Consider the following 17,680-nt stretch of genomic DNA (forward strand, 5'->3'; position numbering starts at 1 on the left):
AATACCTAACAGATTATTAGATACCATAGGCTTTTATTAATATTTGATGGCCAAGTCCTAATACTCAGAAACAGAATAATGACCAGAGCATGTTGGCAACCTCTGTGTGATATTCCCTGACTGGCACGCCAATATTAACCATGTTACTCTGAGCTCCTCTCATCAAATCATTTTATTATCCATGGAATTAATTAATACAGTGGATGAAAATGGAAGAGCACAGAAACAAAAATGTACCATGTGTGATTGTGCCTATAAAAGATCAAATGGGTAAATACTTATAAAATGAATTGGTATCATCTCAAAAGCCTTATTGTGAAAGATTAATATAAACTTTGTTTTTTGCAGTTAGCCAAGTTTCTGTATACATTTTCTGTGATATTGTAGTAGCAATAATACCACATTCCCAACTCACCAAAAGCTAAAACTCGCAGAGGTGGCATATATATAAGCAACTAATGAAACAGACTCCATTTTTCCTCTCTCTGCGTTACTCAAATTGAAAAAAATCCAGAGTTATCAATTCTTCTGTAAGACGTACAGGTCTAGGCTTGTATAACTATGATTTCTGCTAACTGGCCACAGCCTAGTATTTTCACACCTTTTTTGTACTAAATGGTTAGAACTGATCACTCCACCAGAAGCTGTCATGGAGACATCTTCATTTAAAAATCTTAATAAGACATGCAGCAATAGAGTTGAATTTTAAAATATTTTTCTATCTTTTTGCATTTCAGTAAACTCTTGCAAATGTCACCCATTCGCCTTTTGTACAATTACACACACATAAATGCCTGTTAAGATTACCAAAAAAAAACTGTACTCAATTTGTCACATATAATCAGTACATTTCTAGTCTGGACAACTCTTTGGATAATTAACTGAATTTTTTGTAAGTGCTTTAGATTGCTCATCTAACTTGGTAAAAGCTGTTTGCTTAAGAAAACTAAGGGCGGGGGTGGGGGCGGGGGAGGGAATAAAACACCAAGCTTTGCTAATAAATAGTTCTCAGAAATATCAGCTCCCAATTTACTACTTGTACACAATGGGCCAGTTGGAACTTGTATGGTGATCCAATTTGCCACAGCTCTTGTTTTTAGTCTTTGTGGAGCTGCTGTGTGAGCACAGTGGGGGCCGCTCCTGTGTATCCCCTGAGTCAATCAGTGGGCTTTTGTTTCCTGCTGGTCAAAAATATCAGGTGGCTTCGAGAGTCTAATTATCAATGAAAAATTAAATTCAATACAGAAATGTGGCCACAAGCACCCCTCTCTTCACCCTTTCTGTGCCCTCACCACCCCAGGCATGTGATGGAGTATCCAGTTATTCCTCAGGATTCCGAAGAGATAGCAAGAAAAAAAGGCACAGACCTGGGGAAACAAGCAGAAGAATTGATTTTTACTTACATACCTTTTTCCTTTCTTGGTGGAGGACCATTCTAATTACCATATATGTTCTGGAAATTAGCAAACTGTAGGAGTTTCCTCTAAGAATTGTTAAGCCAAGCTTATTCCGACATTGCTTCATAAAATTTCCTGGTCATAGTTTCCAGCAGAAATTGAATAAACAGAAAAATTAAAGAAAATATATGTTATTGCCAATAAATTCTTTCTGATAATCCAAATATGCCATTTTAAATGCAGTGAAAGAGTTCTTACTGTTCATTAAAGCATATTCTTATCTCTGCTGAATTTATTCCAGGCAGTTTGGGAAACATGAAGTTCAAAATGCTAATAACTGCCCCTTAATTCAAGCTTTCAAAGTCAATGCAGGTTTCCCACTTCACATTCTAAGTCATAGAATAGAATCTGAAGCCACTAAACCCCGGTACAATACAGTTTTAGTTTTGTAGAAAACTAAATGTGTTCTCCTTTAAAGATGTGGTCATTGTTAAGTGATTGTTAAGTGATCAATTAAGCTTATGGTGGGAGGAAAATCCTACCATCTCAATATATCCACCTTCATCAACCTTTCCTGTGAGATACTCCCCCAATAAATGAAATATTAAAGTTAAAACTAATCAAGGTAAACCTTTGTATGGTGCTCAAATTCTCCAAATATAGTGTCATCATATATTATTTTTAAAATCCCATTGAAGTGTAAAGTATTCTTCTGTATGAGGTACTATCAAGAGATAATATCAACCTTGGGTTAAATGTCTCTAGAGATTATTTAACCAGATAATGCACTTTTCTCTACAAGTTCAAAGGTATAAAATGTTTTGGATATTTAGGTAACAGATTGGACTAGGAACTCCTCCAATGCTCCAAAAAGCCTTAGGAAACCAGTTATATGATTGTCTGAACCTATTTTAAGGATCACAAATACCCAATAACCAAATTATAGCTAAACTAACCCAATGGCTCTCTGGAAACTCAATAGAAAAATATAATAAATAAAGAAACACCCATGTGACTAGAGAAAGGCAGAGGAGGGGGATAATATTAAAGGTAAATTTATTATGTATTTGCATTTTTAATGATTAAATAAAACTTTCTTTTACAAATATGAATATTCAAAACAAAAGATAAAATCTAATACTACTTGGAAAAGAGAGACATTTACTATATACTGAGGAATATGTTATTATCATTATTCATTAGCCTCTTATTTTAAATTATTTTTTATTATACAGCTAAAGAATAGACTATCTTTGAACATGGCCCTTTAATAGAGAGGAGCAGTTGTTTGGCATTCTTTGGCTTTTTCACATTAATGTGAATTTTGCTAATGTATTTTATGTTAATACCCAAGACACAATATACACATGCATAGCAGTACCACATCAGAAATAGTTACCCAGCAAGGGTCATTCTTTACCAATGGACACAAAGGTAAAATCCTAACAATTAAAAAAATATAAAATTCATATACCAGTAAAAGCTAGGTAAAGATTATTTTTTCAACGTACTTCAAATCTATAACAACCAAAGACATGTCAAAGATTGTGTTTCTGTATTGATACATCTTTATTGAAACTGGCTTCACTAAACAGGCACAAATAACTTTTCTCATCTGATTCATTCTCTTAAGTTTTACTGAATAAAATCAACTTTACCATTGAAATGTAATTGGCTGCACAGAATACCATCGTTTTCCTTTTAATGAATTGTATATTGTCTACCCAGTTTTTTAATGTTGTTTTATCTAAAATTAAAAATTATATATATGTATATACACAAAGAGTATAGTGCACATTAACACAGAAGTTGAGCAATATAAAAGAGAATCTTTTCAACTGACATATGAGGTAGGAGTAAACATTTTATGCAAACGAATTTCAGGTTTTCTGATCTTGACACACACACACCCAGAACCTTCCAAAAAAGAAACTGGACGTGCTACTTAAAGTTGCATTATACATTTTATATTATAAATTATTAAAGGACTTAATGGACAATGCATTAGAAAGAAAACAGGCAAATTACAGAATAATTTAACGTTGCAAAGAAACAGAGTAACTTGCAGGACATTAAACACTCTATTTTGACATGGAATGCCTGAAGCTAAAGCAATTAAAGCTGCAAAATATTGCTGGCTGACATGATGTGTATGTAAATTTGTCATTCATTGGCAAAGGTTTGTACCAATCACTGGGAATGTTCACACTAAAACAATCCATGTAGCATAAAATGTTTTTAGTGAGGTCCTCTAAAAGAGTAGTTACGTATCATTTAGGCATTTGATCATTATCCATGGTAAATTTTTGGTTTAATAAAAGAATCCTCTGTGGAAATGTCCCTAAGATTGAGGATTAATTCTTGACTCATGTATATCTACGTTTATTTCTTAAAGGAAAAAATATAATTTTTAACACACCTCACAACTAGAAAAGAAAATACAAGCTAGAAACTGATTTTATATTTAATTTGGTTATGTTTTTCCCTAGGACTCCAAAAGAAGGCTTGCCTTTGAATATTGTATCTAACTCTGCTCTCTAGAAATAGAGTCTAACAGAATTCTAGCCAGTGACCTGATTTATCCCAGCTTAGAAATAGTGGTATTCTCCCACAGGAGGTAGGAGAGAGAATAAAAAAAAAAAAAACAGTAATCCCCCAAATGCACTGTTGCTATGGAAGAGAAGGAGATGCCTGCTGAGATTGAAAGTCACAAAATATTTGGGCAGTTGAGAAAATACAGGCCCACCCTCGGTTGCCAAAGCCTGAAGATTCTTTGCCAGGACTCCCGGGTCATTTGGCATAGCAAAGAAATGCTGGACAGAGCCCTAGCAGAAGTTGTGAGGAAACTAGACACATTTTAATACTCATCTATCAAAGCTCTTCAATTGTCTTTTCAAATTAGATGAACCAACAAAAAATTGGGAGCCAAGAGAACATTTTAATAAATACCAAAAAAATGACTTCATAATGATCAGAATAAATAGTCAAAATGCTTGGTGAATGCTAACTCTTAAATTTCTTAGACACTTCACCAACGAGTTTAATTAAACTTTCCCAAAGCCTATGAATGAATGGGAGAAACTCTCCCTCTCTCTCTCTCTCTCTCTCTCTCTCTTTTAGAAAAGAGATGGCTCCTATCTCCAATTTCCCTCCCTCGGACCATATAGTTAGTCTTCTTGGCTGTTTTAGAAATAATATAGAGGGTCAATCTCTAGCCTTATGTTTTAGAGAAAATCATCACAAACCACAGGCTCCATTGGTAAAAAAAGAAGCTATACAGGAGACCCCAATCTTCCAAACATTTAATATTATACATAAACATTGTGTTGGTAATCTAAACCAATCATCCTTAAACACTATGTCTAAACTAAAAGAATTACGCATTTAAATTTTATATGCAGATACAGTACTAATAATGAAAAATATCCCTGTCCTAGAGTTTCATGATCCTGACAGCCTCCAGCATAACCTGCAAAATAAAAATATTAGCTTGTTGGAGCTCAATAAACATCTATTGAGCAACTCTGAGAGGCATTGTGGGCATTTTTTAATGTGTATGTGTCCTCAAAAGGCTTATAGTCTAGGGAGGAAAATAGACAAGTAATCAAATATCACATACAGAAGAATGGCAAAAGTGCTAAGTAGAGATATAATGGATAAAAGAAAAGAGTATAAGGAGTGGCAGTAGAGAGGGGAAAAATTAAAGAAAACAAATGAAAGGCACCAGGCATGCAGAATGGAAAGTGGTAGAATGACCCAAAAACTGGCCCAAATGGCACTTGGTGTATTCACACAGTAACCTCTGTAGCCACCTCTCTTATTGTCTACAATTAGCAATTTCGCAATAGTTTAAGAAATATATGCCACTCACAGGGTTCTCCAGGATGTTCACGTAAATAAATGTTTTAGGATCCACTTCCTTCCTAGAGTTATGATAACTTAGAAAAGGGACAGATAGTCTTGAAGTTTATATGCCAGCAAAATGATTTCTAAGTTGAAAAGATGAGCACACATTTCAATGTTTCACAAGCAATAAATATGAATCATAGCAATGCAACACAATTAATGTGAATAGATTTCAGAGCCCTGAGAAAAGAAGTAAAGTAATTCTAAAATTATATCCACCTTTGGACAATAATCACTGGTCTCTTTTTAATCTAGAAGTTTAAAAAATATTCTAATGTTCTTTCTTCTAAGCCTTAATAGAGTAGGAGGAATGTATTGATATGTGGTCTTCTTTGTTATAAACATGTTGTATCTGTGAAGCACAATATTAAAATCCCATTTGTACCATAAAAAGTATGATCCACTTGAGCCTTGCTCTCCTGTGAATTATGAATCATTGTAATACTCTGGGGATAGTCATCGTTTCTCTAAGGTTCCTGCTTTGTTTCTTCAATTTTTTTCCTCAAATTTCTTGGTATCTAAAGTATCTAGGAAATTTGATGTCCCCATATGAAATATCTTACTATATTCTTTCAACATACTCTCCACTCTCCATATCCACAAATTATGTAGCATAAGACAACCAGATTCACCAAATAAAATGATACTAGTTCTATTTTATCCCTTGGAAGAAAAGGCTACTTGTTACAGTCATATTCCTTTGGTAAGTAGCTAAAATACCCAATTAATAAGGTTTAACCATCAGACACAATTTGTTTTTAGGATAATGAAAATGTGTTGTCATTACATTTTTATTCCCATGTGTGTGTGTGTGCTTGAAATGTGATTCATTATAACTTATTTTAGCTGTTCTGTTTTCTAATTCTTCATATTTTCACATCTTTTCCAACAAAATAATAATACATAAATAATACCTGACAAGATTTTACAGATTTTTCTCCGCTGATACGCTTTTGTTCTCCAAGCATCTTAAAACATGGTGTGGTAAAATATAAAGAGACTCTGAATGTGAGCATTCTTACATGAAAAAGCATCAGTTTTCTCTCTTCTGCCACACACATCGCAGATTCCAGTTAACAATGCATTAAGCAATACAGAATAGTAATTTTGAACCCAAACAGTATGCCAAATACTTCCAGTGAAAAATAGTTGTTAAATGTAGCTTCATTTTGAAAGTCACTGTTTTCATTAACAGTGTCTTCCAACAGCCTGTTTCAATTGTACCACTATTAACCATGAAATTTAGCTGTTTCTGTTTACTCTTTGAATTATATCTATTAAATTCTCAACTAAATTTATTTTCCCAATTGTCATTACCCTGTTAAGAATATTGTTAATAAGCCAAAGATCTCTCTATTCCTTTTCTTAGCTTATGTAGCTGCCTGAATTTACTTACCAATACAATTTAGAATATAAGATCCAATGAAAAGTAGAGTCAATTCCTGACATCTGCCTTCACTCCTATCCTTAGGCAAGAGTCTCATTTTTAGAAGAGAGTTGGGAGAAAAGTACTCCATGCATTTCTCTACTTGCTATGTATTATCAGCAACAACAAAAAAGTCTAGTGAGTCACATAACTACTCTAGACCTATGAAAAATGGGTAAGTTTAATTAAAATGTAGGCCAGTAGTGAAGTTAACTCAAGAATAAGCTGATGTCACATAATAAATACAATTTTACCAAATACTATTCTTCTCATTGAAGTTTATAAAATGTTAGCCAAAACCAACTGAAAATTAAAATTAAATTTTTAAAATCACCACCATATTCAATTGTGTAACAAATATACATTGTACCCCTAGGATTTTCAAGTTAATGTGCTAGCTATTTGAAATACAATGAAAGATCTAAGTTTTTCCCATCAGGGAATATATATCAACTTGCAAACATCACCTGGATATGCTCTTTTTAATTAATCAGTGACTTCACGTTCAATTATATAAACTTTTTTGAGTACCTACTCTACACTAGGCACTGCCCTAAGGATCAGAGACAAAAATACATATATATCACATATTGAGGATAATGTTAGACATCAATTCAGTAGTTACTATCAGGAAGTATATGCAGATTAACATTCTTGACAAGAATCCAGAATTTGTAAACCAGCACTATAAATGAGAATGAAAAAGATGTAATGTCACTTTCCTTAACAAGTAGACTTTGAGTGTTTTATTTCATTGTTCTTTGACCAATCCACAAGGAATATTTCTCATCTAGCTAAAGAAAACTATGATTGAGCACTTTCAAATATAAAGACAAATGACTCTTAACCTAGAATGAGATTTGAAAGGAAACCTCAAGGGTAAAGCTATCAGCTGAAAAATTAGTTGAGATAAATGTTTATGTGCATACTGTGTATTCATGGTAAGCTGAAAGCTTTCCTTAATGAGGAAGCATTCAAAGTTTTACAACACTAATGTTGAGATGGAGGGGATCCCCAAAATGTTATCACAGTTAACTGCAACAGACGCTACTATGTCAATTTTTTTTAATCTGAAATTTATAAGGTACTGAAGCAAATTGTCACTCGTGTAACAGATAATGGATTCTCTTACACAGATTCACTTTCATATGGCTATAAAAGGGCTTATCTTAGTAGACTGCAGACCAATCACAGCACTTCACTGTAGGGAATATAGAATAAAGAGGGTGAGAGATCACTAATTACAGTTGCTAAAGTTTTCTATAGATATGGCCAAGTCACCATGTAAGCAGTGGGAGTATACAGCTTGCCTAAAACTGACATTACAAACACACAGAGTTAAGGTATCTCACAAATTCAAGTCCTTCAAAAATCTGCTCTATACATAGTGCCCCACACTAATATGTTCTTCTTAGAACAATCTTGAGAGACACTCCAACATTCTCTCCATTGTTAGACTACAGTCACTCTAAGAGGCTCCTAGTGAAAGATAATATTTTTCTATAAAAAGAAATGGAAAAAGAAGGTATAATATATGTTATATTTCCAGATTTCCTCTAAATAAATATAAGTGATTCTATCTTTTGAATGGTGAGGAACTACATAGTCATGGAATTCTTTCTATCTATGGAGCAAGTTGAACCAAAGAAAAGCAAAGAAATGGTCAATAAATTTGGTACTGAGGGATAAGACTAAACACTATTTTTATAGGGCAATGGTTCTAAGTTTGTGTCTAAGAGCTGATCTGTATTGTTCTGAAGAATATCATTGGATTCTCAATATATTCCAAACAGAACAAGAACTTTCATTATATCAGGGTCTAACTATATATAGTAATATTAAAAGTCCAAACAAATTTAAAGTAAATGTTCTTTTAAAATGCCAAATTTTCAATGCAAACGGCTATGTTAAAGACATATCTTTGTATCTTTCCTAAACATTTATTATTCATAACAAGTCCCAAACCAATGCATTAAGAATGATTATTAATCTTGTAGACCATGTAAAAGTCATTCTATAATAAATAAAACCCCTAATCTCCAAAACTAAATATTTTTTAAATGCATATTTCTTACTATTTATAACAGAAGCATCTGGATCCAGAAGACCGTCTGTAGAAGAAGAGGGTTTTTTGTTTGTTTTGTTTTGTTTTTAACATCATAGCATTATTTCCCTTTGACTTGTAAAGCCTAAGGTATTATCTTCTTGTGATGCTGATATTGGGAAATAAAGAAATATTTACATTATGGGCTCTGTGATATAATGAAAAATATGTACTCTATATCACAAAACAGAAGAACCATAGTTTAATCTTTCCTGTGACTCAAACCATGTTAGGGAGTGTGCCTTGTAATGGGTTTTTATTATGTTTTGTTCCATAAAGCACTTCTAGTCGTGATAGTGATAAATATCAGCATTACCCATATAACTCCAAATAGAGTTTTCAATCATAATTCCATGCAGAAATTAGCCCCAAAGCATTACAGCATTTTTAGACATTTAAACGCTATGAAATTTTCTTAGACATTGAAATTCTTTATACACATCAGGGCCTCATATAGATATTTATACAGAATAATAGAGTAAGTGCAGACACACAAATCAGTACCAATTTGTCTATATGGATAAAGAGATGTTTCTGTTTGCATATGGATATTCATGAAAATTAGGAGAAAAAAGTCAAAACTAAATAAATATTTAATATTTCAGCACCTGTCATATAGTTTTTTGTATGTGTGTGCTTTACTACTATTGACTAGCAGTAGTACTGCTACTCTAACCAACTTCATTAAAGAATAAAAGAAAAGTAATAAGTCATTTCACACTCTGTCTGACCATTATACAATAATAGCAAGATTTCATGCAAGGGTACAACATTATGCCCATCTGCAATCACAGTCTCTTTGCAAAAATCTCAATTCACACTTCACATGCAGCTAACCTTGTTACCATCCCTTCCTAAATCCATCAGTGTTGCAGCTGCACGTCTTCACAGCCCAACATCTTAAAATTCATCACTTTGGCACCTTAGCATCACTATAGGTCAAGATAAAGAATCCAACCAAGAATAATTAAAGGGCACCCAGATGTTTAGTTTACTTATCTCAAGCCTTTCCTTTAATATATTTGAATTGCCTGTGTATACTATTTCTTTCATATTTTTAGGACGTGTGCAATGTGATTATTTTAAGGGCATGAGAACTGGAACAATACATTTCAGACTTTTTTTTTACAAGTAGAGTTCTTTGTAGTTGAAATTTGAACAAGAGGCGTGATAATGAGTAGGTTGAGGGAAGGAAAGGTGTTATCTCATTAAGGTAATTACTAAGACATCCCCACCATTATATCGGTTTGAAAATGTGGCAATTAAAGCGCCCTACATGGGCTCCTGGAGACAAGAGAACAAGACAGTTCTCTTGGAACTTCTATAGTACGGTTAATGTGTGTCATGTAAATGAAAGGGTAGACTATTGCTATTTAATTCTTTTCCTCAACCCCCCTTACTCCCACCCTTTAATTTCTTTGTGAGTTATAGTTCTTTTTTTTCCTTTCCTTTAACCTGAATTTAGTCCTCATGAAAGGTGCCAGATTGACAGCCCTAGACACTAAAGCCCTCTATTTATCCACAGAATAGTTGAAGCACAGAAAACAATAGGGCCAGTTAGGTGGGCAACATGCTACCAACCTAAGTCAAAAGAGACCTAACCTTGCTTCCCACTCTTTAGTCAGGCAAGTCTCCTGCTCTGATGAGGAGGCTGCCAAATTCATACCCAAAGTTGGGGAGGCTTAAAATGCATGTAAAATGGTAAGTGATGTTCTTAGCTTACTTCACCAGGCTAACTCATGTGGCTTTCAGTTCAGTCAGACTGAAATAGCACTAGTCACTGAAACCACTAGCTCTGGTTAGTAATTCATTTCACCTCTTGAGCTCGCCATCTATCTCTGCTCTTTCATTGCTTCCACTGCCCTACTCAAGATCAACAGCAACATGATACACCAAATAACACATAGAAACCATTGTCAAAAATCTTGCTTTCAAGGCCATTGAAGTATTATTTATCTTGAAATAAGAAAAACAACCTAAATGTTCAGCAGTAGAAGAATGGTTGACTCAATTATGACACATTTATGGATGAGATAATTATGTATCAAATATCAAATGACAAAGAGTTTTAATAATATAGATAAATACTTCTACTACATGGAAAAACATATAAACATCCCAGATGAAGTATGACACAACTAAGTAAAAATGCACAGAAAAAATGTAGAAATAGGCCGGGCACAGTGGCCCATGCTTTTAATCCTAGCACTCTGGGTGGCTGAGGTGGAAGGATGGCTTGAGGTCAGGAGTTCAAGACCAACATGAGCAAGATCGAGACCCCATCTCTACTGAAAATAGAAAAAATTACCCAGGTGTGGTGGCACACGCCTGTAGTCCCAGCTACTCTGGAGGCTGAGGCAGGAGGATTGCTTGAGCTCAAGAGTCTGAGATTGCTGTGAGTTAGGCTGGCGCCACAGCAACTTTAGCCTGGGTGACAGAGCAAGTCTCTGTTGCAAAAAAAAAAAAAAAAATGTAGAAATAATAAACCAAATGATAGCAGTGGTTTTGAGTGGTAGAAAATGATTTTATTTTTCTTCTCTCCACTTTTCAGTATTTTATAAATTTTCTACAGTGAGCAGGTATTACTTTTACAAAAGCAGAGGTACTTCAGTGATTTTTACAGAAAGTCTTGGTTTCTTTTGTAGTAGGATTTGGCCATATAACTCCATTAAAATCGAAGGTCAAGAATCACCTGAAAGTGCTGTAATACCTTCAGTTTCTCTTTTCTTCACTTTTCCCTCCCTATCCTCACAGAAAAAAATGGGAGAGGGGACAGGAGTCAAAAGGGAAAAACCACTAAGCAAATATGTTGTAGAAAAAAAAACTGAAGCTTAGAATAGGTATTAAACTAGATGACCTTTGAGATTCCTTCCAATCCTGGGTTTGGATGAAGATCAGTTCTGCTTAAAATCCAATTACTTATTAATGTGGTTGTTGGAAATATCCTTTTGCCAAATTTCTAGGCAGAATCAAGTAACAGTCATATTCCCCCACCGAACTAGATCATTCATGGGAGGAAAAGCAAAGTCCATAAAACAGTTGCCAAACAAAGGAGATCCTTCTTGAAATGCCACTGATGTTTGCTGCACTGGTGTAAAGAAGCAGTGCTTTGAACAGTTTTTATTGTTTTAAATCCTGTTCCAAAATATTAATAGTAAGATCCAATATATTTACAAACTTAGTTCATCTTTTTGGCATTGACATCCCTCAACAGAAATGTGTGGCCTATCACCTTTGCCCCCATGAAAACACCACAGACCTGAAATAGCAAAATAAAAATCAGGAGGCCAAAAGCAAGCAGGGAATGGAGAGCAGAACGACTCTGCCGGTCTAGGCCTGAAAAGTCTCCAGCAGGCCAAAGCTTTCCCCTTTTGAATTTGCTCACCCAGACACTTCTCACCAGATCTCTGGCCATCATATCTGTTAATATTACCAGTTCCTGAAACGAAACCAGTCATTATTGTGTTACTAAATGAGGCGGACCAGTCTTAATGTTTTCTTAAAGTTTATATAAATTCTAATCGAATTCTACCCTGATAAATATATTCGTGGAAGGACTTTGGGGACAAGAAAAGAATTTTGCCTTCTGCAGGCATAATTAGATCATGAGGCGCAAGGTGGCGCTTGTAGAATTCCATCCTCTCATGCTTTGGACGCTAGCAGGGACAACGGATTTTAACCCAAAATGATAACAAGAGAACGGTAAGAGGAAAGGGGTATCAAAAGTTTGGCCCTGGTCCCTGCAACCAGCCAAACCCAAGCAGCATCCACTCCGGGGGTGAACGTAGAAGCGGCCATGGGGGCAGCCGCAGCTTCCTTTCCTGCGCTCTGATTGGGCTTGGCTGAGGTGGGCGGGCAGAGGGCAGCCACGTGACACAGATGGGTAGAGCTCTTCTGGTGCTAACCTACCCTTGTGGTGGGCTCTAACATAAATGTAGAGAAGTTCATGGAGCAATCCAAGATATGGATTGCCAGAAATTTCTAAAGCAATCCATTAAAAAAAAAAAAAAAAAAAAACGAGAAAGGGAAATGAACCATACACACGTTTATACATTTGTGCTTTACTTGATATTCTGGGCCAATCTATCAATGCACAGCAATGAAAGATTATGTGACACTTATGCATCTATTTACGTATGAGCATGCTTAATGTGATTCTGCAGTGTGTTCATACAAAGCCAGTGAGGATGTGAGGTGTCCCTTTAAAATCCTCTTAATTTAATGGAAACAATTTGGTAAGCTTCCATTAATAGAACAATTTGTGGGAAATGGGGCAGCTGAATGAGATGGTGACGTTTTCAAGTGGCTGCGGCTCTGCTACACCCTATTTCCAATGGGAAATTCTGTCTCTGTTACTATCTGGGCTGGAGCCTCTCCGCAGGCCTGCAGATGCCCAGCCTGCGAGAGGCAAGAGTTGGTTCAAGAAGAAGTTGGTGAAGCTGATTCTCAATGTTATTACCAAACATGATTTGCATCTTTCAGAAATTATGACATGACAATTTTATCAAATTAGAGATATTAAGAAAATCAAAAGTTTTAAATGAAATCATTAGAAAATCAGTACACTCAACAGAAAACACAGCTAGTGTGAAAGAGACCTACTGTGGTCTTTTCACTTGGGAAACTCCCATCTTTGAAAACTATACGGAACAGCTTAGCTTCCCTGCAAGGGGGAAGTGAATAGCACGGCCTTGCACATCTATTGTCTAACATTCTGTCAGCCAATTGGTTTTAGAATGCAGACTATTTTTCCATCCTGGGCACTATATCATAGGAGTAGGACAACAACTCACCATCAATGACTAATTCCTCTCTCCTAACGAGGCATTATAGCTGCATATTGCTCTATAGAAAACTTTCCCTCCCATTTCACGTAAAGATGGACTGTGCCCGAATGGGCACCCTAGATCACCTCTTCCTCCAGCCCCCAGAGGCTTTGGGCAAAACCCAGTCTCCTCAGTAGTGCCTAAACCTACACATGTGGACAATCTATGCCATTACAAATCTCTGCCAGTTCCTAAATTCCACTTAGTATTTTCATACCTCCAACTATAGCGGGGAAGAGGAAGAGGAGAGCCAGAGGGGGAGGAGAGGGGTTATCAACAGAGGAGTTGGCCTCCAAGAATTGGGGGAAGATCTGAAGGAGGTATCATTTGCAGCCATGAAGGCTTTAGCGGGGTGGGGTGAAGTTGGACGCAGATATGAGCTCCCAACTGGGCAAAGATCATTACATTATCTCCACCTGAAGAGAAGGCTTTCTATTCCCTCCAGGGCCCACCGAGATGTGACAGAAGGGCCCTGCTCTGTAGGCCATTCCAAGCACCGTCCGTGAAATGATCTGGATTTCTGTCCCAGGCCTATAAGGCCCCTGTCCTGATGTGCCCATTCCTCCCTGAAACACGCACGAACTCGCGGCGGCTGGGCTGTGCAGGGAGCGGAGGAGCGCGGGGGCCCGGCTGGGGGCGGGGGGCACACCGCGGAGGAGCCCGCGCGGAGCCGGCGCTCTGCGACAGGGCTTCCAGGCCGCCTCGCCAAATCCCTGGCTGCGACGTGCGTGCGAATCGTTAGGAGTGGGCGGGAGGACGGCCACACTGAGGGCCTCTTCACTAAGGAATCAAGTCTGACGGCGGGAGATGGGGGTGGGTAGGGGCGAGAATCCATCAGCTCCACAAAATGAAAAGGCCCTTTTATCGTAAATCAAGTTCAATCTCGCACTCGAGAAGGTCCTCTTCTTTCAGTGGCGCTCCCGCAGGGGCGACCTGCTGTCCGGGACCAGCGAGCAGCCGGAGCTGGGAAAGTCCCAAACCCGTAGGGAGAGGGAGCGTGGTGGGAGCCGCGGTGGAGATCCGGGCCGCGGCGCAGCGCGACCTGCAGAGCGGCCGCCTCGGGAGCGCTTCTCCTGGGCCTGCACCGGCCGAGGCGGCGGCTCGCCGAGCGCGCTCAGGACTGTGAGAGCCGAAGAAATAAATGCCATTTAGAGAGGTTCCACTGGCGACCTCGCCGCAGCCGCGACGCAAGGGCTTCGGAGCAGCAGACCTGAGGCCTCCTCCCCCCAACCCAGTCGGCTTCCACTAAGAACTTATTAAATAGGGACGGTTTAGAGTTGATCTGTCACTGAGCACTACTTACCCCGAGATCTTTTGGTTTTTGAATTACTTTATTGATCTGAAGATTTTGTTCTTTGGAATGTGACCCTGTTTGGACTTAGAGCTAATCAGGAAACGCTGCCGGGGAGGGCGCTTTGTAATCACCTCGCGGACCTCCCCCGGCACCGCCGACCCTTCCTCGGCGCGCCCCCTGCGGCAGCCCCGGCTTTGCCGGGAACCCGCCAGCCCCGGGCACCTCGCTCCACCGCTCGCCCAGGGAGCTGTCTGTGGTGCTAGGAGAGAGAAATCGGGAGAAAGAGACCCAGGATAGAAACTGAGAATGTGAGGTTGACCGAGACAGTCCACCCAGCAATACTCAAACTGACAGAGACCTTCAAAATTCAGCCGGAAGGAGGGGAGGAAAAGTCCCTTCTGGGTCATCTCATTGCCCTGAGACAGCTGACCTTGTTTTTCAAAGCAAGAGGCCAATGACACCTCTTTTCTCTGAAAGCACACCTCCTCCCCCTCCACACACACACACACTTACTCCTCCCCAGCCCTGGGGGTGTTCAGCCTGCCAGAGGTAAGAAGGGAGGGGCGCTAGGTGCAGAGCCCTGGCGGGAAGACACAAATGGTAGGGAGGAAGGCTGGAGATGGCCAAGAAGTAGGACTGGACAAAGACCTAGTGGGAGACTCAATTAAGGAGCCTGGGGACACTTCCAGAGAGTCTATGAGGTCAACCCTGGAGAAACTCCCACTCACTTATCTGCCCACACCTTTCTCTAGTCAATAGCCAGGGTATGGGGCAAGCCAGCTTTCCCTCACCAAGGATTCAGAGCTGCGGAAGAAACATCAGTTCGCTTCCAGGCTTGGCCCTGCCCCTGACCGTTTCTACCGGTGCTTAAAAGTCAGTTTCTTTCCAAGCATGTTGACTTCAAGCAGTGCCTGGCTTTTTCTAAAACCAAGCAGCTCTCTTCCAGTATATTTTTGTAACCACGTGGCTTAACGAGAGCTAAAGTTTCTTTAGCCCTGGGGAGAGCTTTTCCAAATATTTTTAGAAAGTTAAAAATATAACAAAACAAACTACTCACAAGCTGCCTGTTTAAAGAGGGGAGGTGGGATGCAGCAGACTCCTGGGGAAGGGCTGCCTAGGCAGGAGTCAGATGGCAAGGAGGGAGGAGGAGGGAGAGAATGCAGTTTTATTTGCAACAGAGGAAATTGGCTGTCTAATTTGCCATCGTGTGGGCTTTCATTTTAAGAGGTGGAGCAAAAATAAACTGATACAAGGCGGTAGGTGTATTTGTTGGAGGTGTGGAACCAAGTAGCAATCGTTACTTTGCAACTCATTGAAAATTGCTGGCTTGGGCTAGAATAGCAAGCTGCTAGCTGGTGAGTTAACTTCTTCCCCCACACTCACTACAGATTTGTGCTAGGTTTTCTGGGGTCCCTAAGGCAATCTTGGGGTGAACAAATCTAAGGGACTTTCACAGGTTTTTAAACATCTCTCTGAAACAAGTTCACATTCCTGTTTCTGTAGGAATCAAAGATTGCCACTGAAAGTCCGTTTTGCTAGCCTTCAACCAGAGAAGCAATCTAAATGGAGTCCAGCCATGGAGTGCCCTTCAGACACCAGCTGAAGTGGGAAAAAGAAAAGGAGTGCAGTTCCCAGGAACAGCTGTCCCTCTGTGCCTCCGTAACTAACTCCAGATCTCCCGAGAGAAAAGGCCTTTGCCTGTTCTCTTGTTCCTTCCTTGTCAGAAAACCTGAGGTTGCTCTTCTCACCTCTTAGCCCACCCCCCAACTTAGTTGAGCAAGCACAGAAGGAAAGAGGAACTCTTGTAAAGAAGAACTGGGTTTGCGCCTGATTTTTAAACAGTAGTTTAGGGACTATTGAATACTAGGGCACCTGCTGAGGTGGCCTTTGCAGTACTGCTTCAGACCAAAAAAAAAAAAAAAAAAGGAAAGGAGCCCAGCACCCACCCAAATTTCTTCCTGGGACAATCACCCCCACCCCCAGCATTCAATCTGCCAACTTATATGCAATATCGAGTAACCAAAACAAATTTAAAAGGGAGCTTGACCACTTTCAGTTACATGATTTAGGGGGTAAAAGAAAACATGTCTTTGGGAAAAAATTAAACTTGGGGGGACTCTGGTGGATCCAGAGAAATTGCTAAGAGCAGCAGAATGTGAGGTTGCTCTCTGTAGGGATAGTGCTTCCCCCTGTATTGCTCACCTAGGGAGTCCAAGTTGGGCCTTAAGAGTGAATCGGCAGTGAATAGACTCCCTGGCAGGGTGGCTAGTGAGCTGCTGGCAGCAAATGGGTGTTGTGGCCTTATTTGGGATATGTAGTTTTGTGTGTTTTTCCCACCTGGACTTGAGGTAATTCTTTGTATGTGTGAACTTTGTGACCTTCCAGGTCCCCCTTGTGTCCAGAACTGACCAGCCGCAGGTTCAGTGCAGAGAGAAGTTGTAGCGCCCTCAAGCCTTGAAAAGTGCCTTTTTAGGCCTAGGCAGACCATTTTTAAACTGCTTAAACGTGATCGAAAAACCCAACCACAGCTAAGATGGAACAAGGAGAGTCTGCTGAGTGCCCAGGCATTGGGCATCCCCACTGGACACAGCGGCACCCAATTTTCAGCCAAGCCCAGGTGTCTGAGTTTGTCCCAGCTCAGCAGGCAGAAAATGAGAAAGGCCAGTCCAGATCCTTTTGTTAGAATCAAACAAGACTAAAACCTAGTTTAAAGCAAATTGATGAACT

Source organism: Eulemur rufifrons, chromosome 8 (assembly GCF_041146395.1).
Source record: "Eulemur rufifrons isolate Redbay chromosome 8, OSU_ERuf_1, whole genome shotgun sequence".
Taxonomy (NCBI): Eukaryota; Metazoa; Chordata; class Mammalia; order Primates; family Lemuridae; genus Eulemur; species Eulemur rufifrons.